Source organism: Cricetulus griseus, chromosome 3, assembly GCF_003668045.3.
Source record: "Cricetulus griseus strain 17A/GY chromosome 3, alternate assembly CriGri-PICRH-1.0, whole genome shotgun sequence".
Classification (NCBI taxonomy): domain Eukaryota; kingdom Metazoa; phylum Chordata; class Mammalia; order Rodentia; family Cricetidae; genus Cricetulus; species Cricetulus griseus.
The window spans coordinates 109157057-109163056 of NC_048596.1; the positions used below are offsets into that span (position 1 = coordinate 109157057).

Genomic DNA, 6000 nt, shown 5'->3' on the forward strand with positions numbered 1-6000 from the left:
AGTAATAAAATTATACCATATCTTTTTGTAATGATTGCTTTAACTGGAGTAAGCTATTTACTATGGAAACTTAAGCGTAATTGTGTGCCTACATTTAAATCTTGGCTCTTCACCATGTAGCCTTGGATATTGTGTGTCACTGTTATTGGCCATGTGCTGTGAAGAGATAAGACCAAGGCAACTCTTAGAAAACAAAGCATTTAATTGGGGACTTTCAGAGACAGTCCACTATTATGGTGGGGAGCACAGCAGCATGCAGGCAGTGTTTTGTTTTGGTTTTTTGAGACAGGGTTTCTCTCTGTAGCTTTGGAGCCTATCCTGGCACTCACTCTGGAGACCAGGCTAGCCTCAAACTCACAGAGATCCACCTGCCTCTGCCTCCTGAGTGCTGGGATTAAAGGCATGCGCCACCATCATCCAGCTGCATGCAGGCTGTGTTAAAGCAGTAGCTGAGAGCTACATCCTGATCCACAGGCCGAAAGAGACAGCTAATCCTTTCAAATAATGCCACTCTGGTGACTAAAAAGTCAAATTATGAGTCTCTGGGGGCCATTCTTATTCAAACCACCACAGATACATAATTTCATATCATGTACTTTTAATTTCCTTATGTGTAAAACAGGCATAGATCCCCTGGAACTAGAATTATAGACAGTTGTAAGCTTCTATATGGGTGCTGGGAATTTAACCTGAGTTAAATTAAAGTGATTTTTCCTGCCCGGATCTGCAACCATCTTGCCCCAAATAAACACTCAACCTATATTATAAAACTGTTGGCCGATGGCTTGGGCTTCTTATTGGCTAGCTCTATCTTAATTATTAACCCATAACTACTAATCTATGTACTTCCATGTGGTCTTGGCTTACCGTAGAATGCGGACCTGCAACCTGTTACCATGCTACATCTCCACTGTTCTGCTGGGTTCTCCTGCCTACTTTTCCTGGACTTCTCCTCTCCTAGTCCCGCCTATCTTCCTGCCTCATTGGCCATTGGCCCAACAGTGTTTTATTCATCAACCAATAAGAAACATACAGAAGGACATCATCCGGGTCCTCTGGAAGAACAGTCAGTGCTCTTAACTGCTGAGCCATCTCACCAGCCCCAGAACACACTTTCCTGTGTTTGGTTTATAATTAGGCCATAGTAGTAACCTGAGTGGAAATGTCACCAATAGGAAGGAGGAGAGAGGAGGTTAAACAAAGAGGCTATGTAGTAAATCACCTTTTCTAAAAGATATTACTGGCTTGGTGAGACACAAACTAGGTCTGAGGGTTAAGAGTATATTTTGGACTTGGGTAATGGATGCATTGGAAGAGTTAGGACCAGGCTGGAAAAATGGCTTAGTGGGTAAAAATGCTTGCTATACATGCCTATAATCCCAGTGTTCTGCTGGGCAGAAACCAGAGACGGATTGCTGCAAATTCATGAAGATACTTCAAGGGAGTAAGGTGGAGAGTACTAGAGCAGGACACCTGATAGTCCTCTGGCTTCCATTCAGGTGCATCTTCCACACATGTATGGGCATTGATCACACATGGAGCAGAGGAAGAAAGGGTAGAAGGAAAAATGAGGTGAGCTGGGTAAATACAAGCTTGAATTTCGTTCAGTTTCTAAAGATCTATATAGTTTTTGTTGTTTTTGTGTGGTTTTTCAAGACTGGGTTTCTCTGTGTAGCCCTGACTGCCCTGGAACTCACGCTGTAGATCAGGCTGACCTCAAACTCACAGGGACCAGCTTGCCTCTGCTTCCCAAGTGCTGGAATTAAAGGTGTTTGCCACTACCGTCAGCCAAGATCCAAACAGTTTTAAGTTTTGAGTGACATGATGTAGCATGTGTTTTATGTAGTACTAGCTGACAAATAACTCAGTAAGTACACCAGGCTGGCCTCACAGAGATCATCCTGCTTCTGTCTCCGATGTGCTGGGATTAGTGATTTGCAACACCCCTCTCTGGGCTTGGATTTAGGTTCTGGTAACATGGCTAAACAAACCAAGAAGGTTGTGATCCTTGGGAAATACGGACCTGCTAAGGTGCCTCCTTCCAGAAAATAGTGAAAAAAATGGAAATCAGCCAGTACACCAACTACACTTGCTCCTGTGGCAAGACCACAGTGAAGTGACCTTTGGCATCTGACACTGGTTCCTTCATGACAACAGCAGCTGGTAGGTCCTGAACCTACAACACCACTTTGGCTGTCACAGTCAAGTCCGCCATGAGAAGACTAAAGGAACTGAAAGACCAGTAGAAGTGCTACCATTTGAAACTTGCCTAGCCTGTAATAAACAGGTTAATCTATGTTAAAAAAAAAAAAAATTGCAACACCATGCCTGGCTCCAGAAGCCATGTTTGATAGTCTTTTGGATTTACTAACACAAAAAGTGAAGTTTGCTGAAGATTTAAGTCAACCAAATAGTTCACATCCAAAGTTTTGCAGATAGTGAAGCAAGCTCTGTTTTGAGAGCTGAAACATTAGATTCCCCAAGCCTTGAGTTAACTAGAATTTTCAGAGGATGCAAAACAGCCACCCTACTTCAAGTCACACCTTTCTAGCACTTGGGGAAACTGAGGCAGGAGGACCATGAATTTGAGACCAGCTGAGATACATCACAAGATCCTGTCTCAAAAAAGCAAACTGCACCTCTCATGTATCTGTACTTTCTCCTTTGCATTTCTTAGTATATACTATGCTGCAAATATTACTTGAGGGCAGGCAAGATGGCTTAATGAATTTACTATACAAGCTTGAAACCTGCAATCCATGGCGGGAAGGCAACCAGCTCCCAGGAGTTGTCCTCTGGCTTTCAAATGTGCCCACATTCATCTATCATGCACATACACAACAAAGCTTAAATTAAAAAAAAAAAAATTAGCCTTGACAATTTCTCTTCTTACTGTGTTGTTTCTCTGGGTAGGTTTTGTTTTATTTCATCAGTATAACTCCAGCAACTAGAACAGTGCCTTGCACACAGAACAAGCACCAACATTTACTAGAAGAATGAAATAAAAGAAATCATAAAAGTAAGTAGCATGGCTACAGAGATTGAAAAAACAACTTTTAAAGACGAAAATATATTGAAGGAAAAAATATAGTGTATGGTCTAGACACCACTAAAGACTAGTGGCCTTCATATCCTAAGAAATTACTGAGAAAAAGAATATAGAGGATAAAATGAAAAGCCTATTAATATGCTTATTTGGTGACCAAGAAAAAAAAAGGAATACTTCAGTGCTGTGACCCTTTAATATGGCTAGTTCCTTGTGTTGTGGTGACCCCAACCATAAAGTTATTCTGCTGCTACTTCATAATTGTAATTTTGCTACTGTTATGAATCAGAATATAAATATCTGTGTTTTCTGATTGTCTTTGAGGGTTACCACTCACAGGTTGAGAACCACTGCAATACCTGAAGTAACACCTAAGAATGTGTGGAGTTGCGTATGACAGATCTAGGATAAATGGGTGGCTTTGGCATTTCATTGTCCCCTCATTGAAGTCATAGTCAGTACCAGGCCACATGACTTGTCTCTACCACACTCAGAGCTTCACCCTAAACTATAGCATGTCCTGAGGAAGCTCATCCTTCAGTTTGTTTCTTGAAGCTAGATTATGGGACAACTGTTCTTTTCTTGCTAAAGTCTTTTTTGATAACAGCAGATGGTCCCCTAGAAAGTAGGTTCTCCCAGGAACTTCAATGCCACAACTCTGAGGACAATGAGATATGGAAGTCATAGAGGTTGTTGCATCTCCAGACAATGAATCAAGGATTCTACACACAATGTGGTCTACCTAGAGTACAACTTGATCTAAACTTCCTCTTCCTGGACAGGGAATACAGTTCAGTAGTTAAGTACTTACCTAGCAGTCATGCCAGTCTAAATTCAATTTTCACACACATGTACACACATAGCAAGTATACATTTAGTTATTCAAGTATACATTGAGTTCTACATTTAGTTATTCAACATGGAGCCCATTTCTTTTTTGGATTACACCTTCAATAGTGAATTTTAAAAAATGACATGTATTTATGTTGTGGTCCAGTGTGTAGATGCACGCCTCATGCCCACGTGGAGGTCAGATGACAACTTGTGGGAATTGGTTCTTTCCTACCATAATAGGTTTGGGGACTGAATTCAGATTATCATCTGGCTTTCTGGCAAGTGCCTTAGCCCACTGAACCATCTCAGTGAGATGGCCCCAAGGAACATCTCCTACACCTAAATTTTGCTTATTTTCTCCTTTTATTTTTTGAGAGTCTTCCTATGTAGCCTGAACTTGCCCCAAACACTCCTGCCTCAGCCTCCTTCATGTTGAGAATGTAGATGAATGCCAATATACCCAACTTAAAGGTGATTAACCTGGACATCTCAAAATCAGATAAGACAAACTGGCAGAGGTTTCAAGCATCTCTATATTGTCAAGAGCATGTGCTGTCCTCCCAAGGGCATGGAGGACATGATGACAAGTGTTATATGAGGATAGGGAATACAGTAAGATTCTGACTTGTGATACAGAACAAAGTCTTCTTAGAGCCCCTGATCTACATGGATTCCATATCCAGTTCATTTTTGAAAGAAACGAAAAATTAAGAGGAACAGAGTGCTGGCAGACCTATTTCTAGCTCTGAAGATAGGATCAGCTACAAAATCTGTAGGGTACAAAATGAAAATGCAAGCTCCCTGTTTAAAAATGTGAATTTAAGACTATGATAGTAGGGGGTGGGCCTAGGCCCTATCCCAAAGGATATGACAGATTCTGAAGACCCCCTATGGAAGGCCTCACCCTCCCTGGGGAGCAGAAAGGGTAATAGGGTTTTAGTTGTGGGGGGGGGGGCAGGGGAGGAGGGAAGGAAGAGGGAACTGGAATTGACATGTAAGACAATCTTGTTTCTAATTCACATTAAAAAAATGGAAAAGAAAAAAAAGATTATGATAGTAACTAATGTCAAGTTGACAGGACCTAGAATCACCAAAGAAACAAATCTCTGGGCCTGTCTGTGAGGGATCATTTGGTTCCAAAAACCAGTCCTAAGTGTGTGGCACCACTGTAAGGTCTAGGGCCCTGAACTGTATAAAAGAGAAAGGAGAAAGTGGGGCCGGGTGTTGGTGGCGCACGCCTTTAATCCCAGCACTGAGGGGGGCAGAGGCAGGTGGATCTCCATGAGTTCGAGGCCAGCCTGGTCTACAGAGAGAGTTCCAGACAGGCTCCAAAACAAAACAGAGAAACCCTGTCTCAAAAAAAAAAAAAAAAAAAAAAAAAAGAAAAGAAAAAGAAAAAAGAGAAAGAAAGAAAGCAGACTGAATATCAGAATTCATTGCAGTCACTTTTCCTTACTGCTGATGCAATGTGACCGACCAATTATCTCCTGTTCCCAATGCCACTCCTTTCCCACCACAACAGACTACATTCCCTCAAATTAAGTAAAAACAAACTATTCTCTTAAGTTGTCAGTTATTTTGTCATAGTGACACAAAAGGTAATACAAGGATCCAAACAAAAAGCTTTGTCTTTCCAGTCTTTTATTTTAAATTGCTATTTAGTGCCATTACAAGTAAAATGTTATATAATTAGCATGCAGTTTAATATTGGCCCTGATATTGTATCATGCATATGAGCATATGAGTACTTAAATCATGAAAATCACAGAAATTAAACAAGTTATTTTGTGATCTGTATATGTTTGTATATTTTATTCTTGCCAGTACAGTAGAAACACTCCTCAGAAGTAATTCAATGGTTGATAGCAGTCTACTACACTAGTGAAAAATGCTATTATCTTTCTGTTTTCAAAATAAGTTCTGTTTTTAACTGAAAGCATGGCCTCCTGGGACTGTCAGAACTCCTGCCTACCCTGTTGTACACGAAACTTGCTTTCCAAGCATCTGTTTGGAACTTTACTAAACTGTACACTTTATGGTTCTACAGACATTTCTGTGTATATGGGGGATATGGGAGTGCCGTGTACAGATGGAGGGCAGGAAACAGCTGAGTTGTTATC

General features: G+C 41.0%; 1 pseudogene; it reads left to right on the forward strand.

Moving 5' to 3' along the window:
• The first annotated feature begins 1875 nt into the window (after positions 1 to 1875).
• LOC113834886 lies at positions 1876 to 2560 on the forward strand (annotated as a pseudogene).
• The last annotated feature ends 3440 nt before the right edge of the window (positions 2561 to 6000 follow it).